The sequence below is a fragment of the Heterodontus francisci genome, chromosome 5, assembly GCF_036365525.1.
Source record: "Heterodontus francisci isolate sHetFra1 chromosome 5, sHetFra1.hap1, whole genome shotgun sequence".
Classification (NCBI taxonomy): domain Eukaryota; kingdom Metazoa; phylum Chordata; class Chondrichthyes; order Heterodontiformes; family Heterodontidae; genus Heterodontus; species Heterodontus francisci.
Genome location: NC_090375.1, coordinates 94,094,063 through 94,107,467, shown reverse-complemented (window position 1 = coordinate 94,107,467; position 13,405 = coordinate 94,094,063). Strand labels below are relative to the sequence as shown.

The 13,405-nt window shown below is 42.3% G+C and overlaps 1 protein-coding gene across 9 annotated transcripts in view; it reads right to left on the bottom strand.

The window, feature by feature from the left end:
- The window catches only part of dtna (dystrobrevin, alpha), a 437,687-nt gene that overhangs the window by 254,037 nt on the left and 170,245 nt on the right, over positions 1-13,405 (bottom strand). The window lies entirely within an intron of this gene.

The window sequence follows — 13,405 nt, the reverse complement described above, 5'->3', positions numbered from 1 at the left end:
TGTTGTTAGGTGCCTGGCAGTGGGTGGAGGCAGTAGCTGTTTGCTCCAGAAGTTGGAGGGGGGGGGGGGGTGCAGGGAGGGGTGTGGAAATGGTGGCGGTAGCTGGGATGCACCTGGAAAGATGCCAATAGTAGCCCTTTGGCTTTATAAGGGAGATGGAAAATATTAGAAAAAATAACTTTTAAAATCTTCTGAGATTCAGACAATGACCCCAAGTAGTTAGGTTTGGCATACACCGGCCAACAGGTTTATACACCTGTATTCTCTGGGGATACTCATCTATCAGGTTGGGGATCAGGAAACCCCTGGCCTAGAAGCTCTCACCACTAGCCATGCCACTTCTGGCACAGTGATCTTGTTTGGGGTGGATGGAAACTGTGCTCCAAACAAGTGCCCGCACATTTCACCAGGGAAGGTAGGACTTACAACAGGAAAGTGTCAGAAAGGCCACAGTTTTCTGGCACTCTTCTTTATATGTTGTAACTCCAGTTTCTTAGTATTTTCTCTCCATCTTTAGATCTTCCCGACAACACAAAAGTATTTCCTGACAGTATGTGGAGACAGATGAATGTTCCAATTAGAAAATACTGGCGGCAGCACCAGTAGCATGCCATCCATCACAGAAATTCTACAACTAAATCTACTGTTTTTGACATCACTGCATAGAGATTCGACAAAGGAGTTCTCCCAGTATCCTAGCCAATATTCAGCTCTCAGTCAACATCACTCAAAACAAATCTGTTCACTTATCTCATTGCTGTTTGCGAGACCTTGCTGCCGTTGGCAGCAACATAGGAACAGGAGGAGGCCATTCAGCCCCTCGAGCCTGTCCCGCCATTCAATGAGATCATGGCTGATCCGCGGCCTAACTCCATATACCTGCCTTTGGCCCATATCCCTTAATATCTTTGCTTAACAAAAATCTATCTATCTCAATATTTAAAATTAACAACTGTTCTAGTTTGTGAGAGAGAGTTCCAAACCTCTACCACCCTTTGCATGAAGAAGTTCTTCCTAACATCTCTCCTGAACTGTCTGGTCCTAATTTTTAGACTATGCCCCCTAGTTTTAGAATCTCCAACCAGTGGAAATAGTTTTTTTATCTAGCCTGTCTTTTCCTGTTAATGTTTTGAAGACTTCGATCAGATCACCCCTTAGCCTTCTAAATTCTAGCGAAAACAGGCCTAATTTGTGTAATTTCTCCTCGTAACTTAACCCCTGTAGTCCAGGTATCATTCTTGTAAATCTACGTTGCACTCCCTCCAAGGCCAATATATCCTTACTAAGGTGTGGTGCCCAGAACTGCTCACAGTACTCCAAGTGGGGCCGAACCAGGGTTTTGTACAGCTGCAGCATAACCTCTGTCTTTATAATACAATCCTCTCGGTATAAAGGCGAGCATCCCATTAGCCTTTTTGATTATTTTCTGCACTTGCTCGTGGCATTTTAAAGATCTATGCACCTGAACCCCAAGTCTCTTTGGACATCCACTGTACTTAACCTCTTCCCATTTAGAAAGTACCCTACTCTATCCTTTTTTGGTCCAAAATGGATAATCTCACACTTGCCCGCACTGAAATCCATCTGCCACAGTTTTGCCCACTCACCTAGTCTGTCAATATCTCTTTGTAATTTTATGCTATCATCTAGACTGTCTACAATGCTGCCTAACTTTGTATCATCAGCAAATTTGGATAAATGACTTACTATGCCATCATCCAAGTCGTTAATGAATAACGTGAATAATTGAGGCCCCAACACAGATCCCTGCGGGACACCACTAGTCACATCTCACCAATCAGAGTACTTACCCATTATCCCCACGCTCTGTTGCCTACCACTCAACCAACTTCCTCACCATGTCAATAATTTGCCCTCAACTCCATGGGCTTCTACCTTAGTTAACAGTCTCTTATGTGGGACTTTATCAAATGCCTTCTGGAAGTCCATATAAATAACATCCATAGACATCCCCCTGTCATCTTCCATGATGGTGCTTCTGATATGACCTTTTTCCTCAACCGAGGATTCCCCCCCACTGTTGTTGACAGGGCCCTCAACCGTGTCCGGCCCATTACCCGCACCTCTACCCTCACCCCTTCCCCTCCCTCCCAGAACCGTGACAGGGTTCCCCTTGTCCTCACTTTCCACCCCATCAGCCTCCATATCCAAAGGATCATCCTCCGCCATTTCCACCACCTCCAGTGTGATGCCACTACCAAACGCATCTTCCCCTCCTTTCCCCTGTCAGCATTCCGAAGGGATCGTTCCCTCCGCGATACCCTGGTCCACTCCTCCATTACCCCCACCACCACGTCCCCGTCCCATGGCACCTTCCCCTGCAATCGCAGGAGGTGTAATACCTGCCCATTTACCTCCTCTCTCCTCACTATCCCAGACCCCAAACACTCCTTTCAGGTGAAGCAGCGATTTACTTGTACTTCTTTCAATGTAGTATACTGTATTCGCTGCTCACAATGTGGTCTCCTCTACATTGGGGAGACCAAACGCAGACTGGGTGACCGCTTTGAGGAACACCTTCACTCAGTCCGCAAGCAGGACCCTGAGCTTACGGTTGCTTGCCATTTCAACACTCCCTCCTACTCTCATGCTCACATCTCTATCTTGAGCTTGCTGCAGTGTTCCACTGAACATCAACGCAAGCTTGAGGAACAGCATCTCATTTTCCGATTAGGCACACTACAGCCTGCCGGACTGAACATTGAGTTCAATAATTTCAGAGCATGACGGGCCCCCCCATTTTACTTTTATTTTTAGTTATTTTTTCTTTTTTACATTTTTTACAATTTTTTTTTCTTTTGTTTATTTCATTTCATTGTAGTTTGTCCAGTCTGCTTACCCACTGTTTTTTTTCATGTTTGTACTTGCTGCTGCTCAATCTTCAGTTCGTTAACACCTTATCTGTACTAATGCTTTGTCTTTCAACACAGCATTAACATATTGTTTGCCTTTGCTCCATGACCTCTTGGTCAGCTATGTGGCCTTGTCCAATCTACACCTTCTCCTTTGTTATCTCTTACCCCACCCCCGGCTCACTTGCTTATACCCTGTGACATTTCTAATATTTGCTAGTTCCGAAGAAGGGTCACTGACCCAAAACGTTAACTCTGCTTCTCTTTCCACAGATGCTGCCAGACCTGCTGAGTGGTTCCAGCATTTCTTGTTTTTATATATATTATAATTGTTCAACATGTCTGCCATTTCCCCATTATCAACGACAATATCTCCACTTTCAGCTTTTAGTGGGCCTACATTGCTCTTGATCACCCGCTTTCCCTTTATGTAACTGTAAAATTTCTTCTTATTGATTTTGATGTCCCTTGCAAGTTTCCTTTCATAATCTCTTTTAATAGCTCTTAAAGCTGCTTTGTGACCCTTTGCTGGTCTTTGTATTGATCCCATTCGGCCGGATCTGTGCTGCGTTTTGCATTTTTGTAAGCCCTTTCTTTTTGCTTTATGCTATCCCTAATCTCTTTAGTTGTCCATGGCTGTTTTTTCTGTGAAGTGGAGCTTTTTCCTCTCAGGGGTACATACTCGCTCTGTATTTCGTTAAATGTTTCTTTAAATATTCTCCACTGTTTACAAGTTGGTTGTAATGTGTTCCTACATTAGAATAATGATGACACTTTCTGGTGCTATCTAAATGCATGTGCATTAACTAATTTGTTCTAGACAGGCTCAAGAGGTTTCACAAGCCAATAAATCCCTACGGATATGGAGTACATACATTAAGTTTCGAAGTGAGACTGGGGATAGAATCTCTAAACTGCTGACAGTTATCATGAAAAAGGCAATAACTACAAATTATCTTCTATAAATACCAACAGATTGGAATCAAGTCACTGTAGTAACTAGTTTAAAAAAAAAGGAAATAACAAACCCAGGTTACTACAGGCCTATTAGCTGTATATCAATACGCAGTGAGATAATGGAATGGATCATTAGGAAGAAACTTGAGAACTACCTACATGAAAATAACCTGATAGATGGCAACCAATGTGATTTCAGAAGGGAGAGATCCTGCCTGACCAACTTCTTAGCTTTTATTGAGGATATGACATTCCAAATGGACAGTGGAAAGCACTATATAAATATTGCATAACAAGACTTCCTGAGGGCCTTTTAACAAAACGCTGTATGACAGAAATAGGCCATTAGGCCCAACTGGACAATGCTGGAGTTTGTACTCAACACAAGCTTTCTCCCACTCTAACTACCTCTTCCACCCTGACTCCCTCCATTCTTTTCTTCCTCCATTCTTTTCTTCCTCATGTTTCCAGCAAACTTCCCTTAAATGCATCAATGCTGTCTGCTTCAACTACACCATGTGGCACTGCGTTCTCACCACTCGAGTAAAGAAATCCCTTCTGATATCTTTATTTGATCTGTAAATGATTCTTATATTTATGCCTCTTGTTATGGATTCACCAAGTGGAAACAGTTTCCAAACATCCACCATATGAACATAGGAGCAGGAGTAGGCCAGCCATCGAGCCTGATTCACCATTCAACCAGGTCATGGTTGATCACCTACCTCAACGCCATTTTCCCATGCTATCCCCATATCCCTTGATGTCAGTTCCTTCATAATTTTAAAGGCCTCTAGCAGGTTTCCTCTTAAATTTTCCATTCTTTTCCCCCCATAGAAAAAAGTCCCAGTCTACTTAACCTTGCCTGAAAGTTGTATCCTCTCATTTCTGATAACATATTTGTAAATGTTTTCATCACTTTCTCCAGTGCTTTCATATACATTTTGTACTGTAGAGACCCGAACTGCATACAGTACTCCAAGTGTGATCTATATAAATTTATTACCTCCTTGTTTTTTTATTATATATGGCATCAGGTCAAATACAGGCAAGAAAACCTCCTGCTGATTACCATCTATCCCCCCTCCACGCCCTCGGCTGATGAATTAGTGCTTCTCCAAGTTGAACACCAATTGGAAGAAGCACCAAGGGGAGCAAGGAGTCAGAATGGACTCTGGGTGGGGGTCTTCAATGTCCATCACCAAGAGTGGCTCGGTAGCACCATGAATGAACAAGCTGGCCAAGTCCTAAAGGACATAGCTGCTAGACTGGGTCTGTGGCAGGTGGCAAGGGAACTAACAAGAGGGAAAAAACCAACCTGACCTCGTCCTCACCAATCTACCTATTGTAGATGCATCTGTCCATGACAGAATTGGTAGGAGTGACCACCGCACAGCCTTTGTGGAGATAAAGTCCCATCTTCACATTGAGGATACCCACCATCGTGTTGTGTGTCTCCACCACTGTGCTAAATGGGATAGATTTCAAACAGATATAGAAACTCAAAGCTGGGCATCCATGAAGTGCTGTAGGCCATCATCAGCAGCAGAACTGCATTCAGCCACAATCTGTAACCTCATGGCCCGCATATTCCCCACTCCGTCATGACCGTCAAGCCGGGAGCCAACCCTGGTTCAATGAAGAGTGCAGGAGGGCATGCCAGGAGGAGCACCAGGCATACCTAAAAATGAAGTGTCAGCTACAACACAGGACTGCTAGCATGCCAAACAGCGGAAGCAGCATGCAATAGACAGGGCTACGCAATCCCATGACCAACGGATCAGATCCAAGTTCTGCAGTCCTGCCACATCTAGTCATGAATGGTGGACAATTAAATCACTAACAGGAGGAAGAGGCTCCACAAATATCCCCATCCTCAATGATGGAGGAGCCCAGCACATCAGTGCAAAAGACATGGCTGAAGCATTTTCAACCACCTTCAGTCAAAAGTGCCAAGTGGATGATCCATCTCGACCTCCTCCTGAGGTCCCCAGCAACACAGATGCCAGTCTTCAGCCAGTCTGATTCACATCATGTGACATCAAGAAATGGCTGAAGGCACTGAATACTGCAAAGGATATGGGCCCTGACAACATTCCAGTAATGGTACTGAAGACCTGTGCCCCAGAACTAGCCATGCCCCTAGCCAAGTTGTTCCAGTACAGCTACAACACTGGCATCTATCCTGCAATGTGGAAAATTGCCCAGGTATGTCCTGTACACAAAAAGTAGGACAAATCCAACCCAGCCCTATTACCACCCGATCAGTCTACTCTCGATCATCAGCAAAGTGATGGAAGGTGTCATCAACAGTGCCATCAAGCAGCACTTGCTCAGCAATAACCTGCTCAGTGACGCTCAGTTTAGGTTCCACCAGGGTCACTCAGCTCCTGACCTTATTATAGCCTTTGCCCAAAATTGGACAAAAGAGCTGAACTCAAGAAGTGAGATGACTGCCCTTGACATCAAGGCAGTATTTGACCGGGTATGGCATCACGGAGCCCTAGAAAAACTGGAGTCAATGGGAATCGGGGGAAAACTCTCCATTGGCTGGAGTGATACCTAGCCCAAAGGAAGATGGTTGTGGTTGTTGGAGGTCAATCATCTCAGTCCCAGGACATCACTGCAGGAGTTCCTCAGGGTAGTGTCCTAGGCCCAACCACCTTCAAATGTTTCATTAATGACCTTCCTTCAATCATAAGGTCAGAAGTGGGGATGTTCGCTGATGACTGCACAATGTTCAACGCCATTCATGACTCCTCAGATACTGAAGCAGTCAGTGCACAAATGCAGCAAGACCTGGACAATATCCAGGCTTGTGCTGATAAGTGGCAAGTAACATTCACACCACACAAGTGCCAGGCAATGACCATCGCCAACAAGAGAGAATCTAACCATCTCCCCTTGACATTCACTGGCATTACGATTGCTGAATTCCCCCATTATCAACATCCTGGGGGTTACCATTGATCAGAAACTGAACTGGACCAGTCACATAAATACTGCGGCTACAGGAGCAGGTCAGAAGCTGGGAATTCTACGGCAGGTAACTGACTCCCCCAATATCTGTCCACCATCTACAAGGCACAAGTCAGGAGTGTGATGGAATACTCTCCACTTGCCTGGATGGGTGCAGCTCCAACAACACTCAAGAAGCTCAACATCATCCAGGACAAAGCAGCCCACTCGATTGGCACCCCATGCATAACCTTCAACATTCTCTCCCTTCACCACCGACGCACAGTGGCAGCAGTATGTACCATCTACAAGATGCAATGCAGTAACTCGCCAATGCTCCTTTGACAGCACCTTTCAAACCCACAACCGCTACCAACATGATAGACAAGGGCAGCAAATGCATGGGAACACCACCACCTGCAAGTTCCCCTTCAAGTCACACACCATCCTGACTTCGAACTATATTGTCGTTCCTTCACTGTCGCTGGGTCAAAATTCTGGAACTCCCTTCCTAACAGCAGTGTGGGTGTATCTACCCGATATGGACTGCAGCGCTTTAAGAAGGCAGCTCACCATCACCTTCTCAAGGGCAATTAGGGATGGGCAATAAACGCTGGTCTAGCCAGTGATGCCCACATCCCCCGAATGAACAAAAAAAAAAGGACCTTGATTCAGAAACGTAGTGCACATTGGTCAGATTTACAGATGAGGCTAAAGTGGAAGGTAGTAGAGTCTGATGACAGCCAAAGAATTGTAGAAAAACGTAGAAGCAGGCCAAATTATGGAAGATGAAATTCAATGCATAACTTATTACACTTTGGAAAAAAGAATGGGAAGCAGACTGACAGAATGAATGGTGTTGAATAGAGGAAAGGAGAGAGATCTAGGAGTAATATGAAATCAAAGCTAACTAAATCGAGCAACAATCAACAAAGCAAACAGAATACTGAGCTGTATTGCCAAATCAGTAGAGTATGTCTGAGGCAGTCATGCTGAATCTTAAGTACTCGTTCAGTTCTGGTCACGAAAGCAAAAGGGAAATAGCCAAGCGCAGAAGCCAAGAAAATGATTGCTAAAATCAGATGACTGAGTTTGGGAAAACCCAAATTTTCAGCTTTGAAATGAACGAATGAGAAGTGGCCTTATAAGATACAAAGTTGAATAGAAGAGGAAAATCTTCAACGTGTGGAAGAAGTAGGTACAAAGCCAAGGTCAGGACTGATGTCAAAAAACACTTTTTCACATAAAAAGTGATCACCTGGAATGGTTTTTAGGGTAGGGTGCACGTTTCAAAAATTCTGGAATCATTCATGAGGCAGTTGGATGCTCTGATGGTGGGAACATAGATTTCTAAAGAATGATGAACTGGTTGAACTGAGTGGCTTTCCTCATCTGTACATTTCTGTGCCATCTCCAAGGCCAATTTAGCCCAATGATACTCAGCCCTTTAATTAATAATTAATTCTGCTATCAAGATATTCATCTGTTTTTCCCTGGACTGGACTAAATGCTACTCCCATCCTCGTGGCCTATCTGGAGATCTGTACACCTCAACCCTTTCAACCTACCAGCCTCCACTCCGACATGGGTCATGACTGAACTGGTGAAGTGAGAACTCCAAGTGTGCACAGTCCCTGCCTTTAGCTCCACCCCATGTCACCCACCAACATCACCAGCCATCACAGGTATTGGTGAAAATCTGACATAAACCAGATTCCTACTGGAGATATAACAGGAGTATGGCAGACCCTCAAGGGAATTTAAAATCTTTGAGAGGCTGCTCTGATGTTTCTACATTTTTCGGTATCCTTTCAAATAAAAGTAAATCCTTATTTTTGACATATTGAGAAAAAAAAAAGCATGTCTGACTGATGAATTTCAAAACCTTAGCAGAACTCTGTAGGGAGCAGTGTTCTAATTTTCTGGCTGTATCTCCTAGCTTTCTACTAGCTTTTTTAGTTCATTTATCACATTATCTCAACTCTGAAAATTATATACTCCCTGGTGCTCTTCTAAGTTTTCCTCTATTAATTCCATTCATGTCACCTACTTTCAATCCATAACAACAACTTACATTGCATTAGCGTCTTTAACGTAGTAAAACATCCCAAGGCACTTCACAGGAACGTTTTCAGACAAAATGTGTCACCGAGCCACATAAGGAAATGTTAGGAGAGCTGATCAAAAGCTTGGTCGGAGAGGTAGGTTTTAAGGACCGTCTTAAAGGTAGAGAGGTGGAGAGAGAGATTTAGGGAGGGAATTCCATAGCTTGCAACTTAAGACAGATGGAGGCACTGTCGCCAAAAGTGGATCAAAGGAAATTGGAGATGCACAAAAGGCTAGAATTGGAAGAGTGTGCAGAGTTCACGAAGGGTTGCAAGGCTGGAGCAGGTTACAGAGATGCAGAGGGGCGAAGCCTCGGAGGGTACTGAAGAATGAGAATTTTAAATTTGAGACACATTGGACCAGGAGCCAATGTGGGTCAGCGAGCTCAGAGATGATGGGAGAATGGGGCTTGGTACAATTTAGGATGTAGATAGCAGACTTTTCGACAAGCTCAAGTTTACAGAGGGTTGAAGTTGGGAGACTAACTAGCTTTGGAGTAATCGAGCCTGGAGGGAACAAAGGCATGGATGAGGGTTTTAGTAGTAGATGAGCTGAGGCAGGGACTGAGACGGGCAATAGTAAAGAGGTGGAAGTAGGCAATCGTGCTGATGAAGAGGATAGATGTAATACTTTGAAATTTATCACAATGGAAAGATACCATTGAGTATCTATCAGCAATATGTACCAACCAATTCCCCTTCCTTTGTAACTTCCTTTTTTAAAGTAACATTTTTATTCTAGGTCCTAATGGTGCTGATTGCTAGGTAACTGGTATAATACATCAGTCTGGCTCCTACCTCTGAATCAGCAGGTTGAGAGTTCAAGTTCTGAACTGGGAGTTAAGTGTCTAACACATGTTAAAACCGCACTGCAGTGCTGACATCCATAAATGCTGCCCTTGAGATGAGTTCCGAAGCCGAGATCCTCTTACGTGGATATTAAACATCCCATGACACTGTTCTGGTCCTGCCTCAGCTCATAGTCAACAGCACCACATCCCCTCCCCCTTGAACCCCACACTTATCTATCACCAGAAACATATTACATGGTTATTTATCCAAGTACTGTTCATGGAATTTTACTATGTGCAAACTGGCCACTGCATTTGACAAGTTACTTCACTTCAAATTAATTAACTATATATGAAGCATTTGAGACATTTCTGAAATGTGGTTAGGCATTATATAAATGCAAGACTATCTTTCATTCACTGGTCCCTAGAGTTTTTCATTAGTTCCTTAAGCTTCTACGACTTCCATACTTCTACACGACCAAAACAAATGAATCTGTCATTTGTCTCACTTGCTGCCTATTGTTTCTCCCTACAAAACAGCAGTAGTAACATTTCAGAAATAATTAATTGACTATGAACCACTTTGAGACATCCTGAGGACATGAGAATATAAATGCAAATTATTTCTTTTATTATGGATGCTATCCCAGTCACTTCTAAGAACTTGATCTGATTGGAACATTAACCTTAGTGGGGTGTTTAACACTTTGGGTCAAAAAGCAATAATGTACCACTTTGACTAGTTTTAGTTTTATTCAATCACTGTTATTAAGGAATTGACATTTTCTATTCAGTTGACTAAAGCCATCTATTGTTCCAGTATTCCCTTTATATTTCATCATGTAATAAATTATTATTTTACTATCCTATTGTTTATCTTGTCTTTTGCCTGTTTGGTGACTCAGCTGAAAACTTCAATTTTGTGACAAGTCCTGGATTATTGATTTACATTTTTGCAATCTTAACATGCCAAGATATGCAGATTACAAACGTCTTTTCTACCCTTCTGGCTGCTTTATGTTATTTTCATCATCCTGTTTACCACCCTTCAAGTTCTGCTAAACTATATTAAAAGTTTTAAGTCCTTTTCCCTTGTTTATCCTGTTTTAAAACAGTACCAGTTATATTCAAATCGAACACTATTTGCCAGGTATTCATTTGACCCCATAACTGTATAGAATTAAAAAGATCTTTAAAGAAGACTTGTGATAATCCAATAAACACAACATCCCAGCCATTATCTTTCAAGTTCTTGGCTCTGTTTCTGAATTGTGTCAATGCAGCTCTGGAAATATCCACTGGGAAATACTTCAGAACTGATCAGGCAAACTTTTCTCTAATATAAAAACAAGAAATGCTGGAACCACTCAGCAGATCTGGCAGCATCTGTGGAAAGAGAAGCAGAGTTAACGTTTCGGGTCTGTGACCCTTCTTCAGAACTAGCAAATATTAGAAATGTCAAAGGTTATAAGCAAGTGAGCCGGGGGTGGGGCAAGAGATAACAAAGGAGAAGGTGTAGATTGGACAAGGCCATGTAGCTGACCAAGAGGTCATGGAGCAAAGGCAAAAAATATGTTAATGGTGTGTTGAAAGACAAAGCATTAGTACAGATAGGGTGTTAACGAACTGAAGATTGAACAGCAGCAAGTACAAACATGAAAAAAAACAGTGGGTAAGCAAACTGAACAAACTACAATGAAATGAAATAAACAAAATAAAAAAAATTGTAAAAAATGTAAAAAAATAAAAAATAACTAAAAATAAAAGTAAAATGGGGGGCCCGTCATGCTCTGAAAAACTTTTCTCCAAACTTGTGTCACCTTCTTGGGGAATTGGCCTCACTACTGCCAAGCCCCTTTGCCTGTTGATATGCTCAGAACTGGAAACGGATCTTTTGGAATCAAAGTTGTAAACCAAAGTCGTTTGATTATGTTGTATGATATACAACTGGACCATGTACAGTACTGAAAGCTTTATGATATCAATAAGGAATAAAGATACAATTTAAACATGGTGTACAATTATTTCCAATCAAGTCTTTTAAGCAGACAAGAGAAAATATGTAAATTAAATAAAACATAGGACTAAGTGGTCCTCTTTAAAATTAGGAAAGGAGTATTTTGCTCAGAGAACATACATCGTGCAGTCAAAATCATTTATTTGGTGCATTAACCTGCGTTAATATTGGAAATGCAATAGATATTTTTGGAATGTTTCAATGTATAAACCTAACTAGTATAAGTTACATTATGCAATTGTATGCTTCTCTTTTCTTCCTTTGCATCTGTGTTTTTATATGGAGGAAAGGGCAGGGAACTTGATAAAAGGGAAGGCAAAGATTAAGAAATTAGAATAGAAATTTAGAAAATAACATGGTCTTATGTCTTTTAATGGATGTGCTTATGCAAGATGTTAATTCGTGAATACTATAGGATTGAGCAGTTAAACATGCACAAAATTTGCAAATGTGCTAATGCAGTTAATGCAAATTCAGATTCACAACTTTGTTCTTCTGGCTGATGAGCTCCCTTAAAGGCCTGTACAGGGTAACAATGCCAAAGACACATTGTTAACTTGTAAAGCCAGCCAGAATCAAGACAATGGACTGTGACACATGCCTGTGCTGGTTGCCATTTACTTTTGCTGTCAACAGCACTGATGATATTGGTGTTCAGTCATTTACACTGGAGTTGCCTCGAATGGCAATCTCATAAATTAAGAAAAGGATTAAAAATATAGAGCTTTGTTCTATTCGTTTAATGGGGTATGCAGCTTTTACTTCATGTCCATTATCCATTAATGATCTTGATCTTGTAGCATTTAAAATAACACATTTATGAGTTTCTTCTCCAAAATTTTAATGTTTTAAAGCACAGCAGTACACTTTCCTAGCTGAGCTTGCAGCGGAAAGCTTACTCTGATCGACCTCAGTTTTAGGCAGTTAAGTTCCTTACAGAAGAGAAGGTTGAGATTTGATTTGATAGAGGTGTTCAAAACCAGGAAGGGTCTGGAGAGGGTAGATAGGGAGAAACTGTTCTCATTGACGGAAGGGTCATGAACCAGAGGACATCGATTTAAGGTGACTGGCAAAAGAACCAGAAGTGACATGAGGGAAAGTTTTTTTTTAAGCACATCAAGTGGTTAGAATTTGGAATGCATTGCCTGAGTGCTTGGTGATGGCAGATTCAATCATGGCTTTCAAAAGGGAATTGGATAATTATCTGAAGTGAAAACAATTTGCAGGGATATGAAGTGGGACTAGCTGAATAGCTCTTACTGAGAGCCAGCACAGACATGATGGGCTGAATGGCCTTCTGTGCTGTAACCATTCTATGATTCTATTATAAAAATTGGTGAGATGGTGCAACATTTCATTTCATTTCAAAGCAGTACCCTGGAACCCTGGTTCTGCCAACCTGTAGCTAAGCTCTGGAACCTAGCTAAATAGGATGTGTCTCCCAGGGTGAGTGTGCACACTTCATTTTGCAACTGAAACTCTACATTTGAGTTTAGATTTTTCACTATCTTGAAATTGAAGGGGGGGAATTTTACTCTGGCGGCGGGGATCTTGACATCCGTAAAAAGCAACGCCAAGATCCATGAGTCGCATCTTCTCTCGAAGGTCCACTGAATCTAGTGCCAATCAGGCACTTAAGTGGACAGTGGTGAGCCTTCCATGGGATCGATGACCCTAGCACCAGAAGTCCAGCCCTGGAGA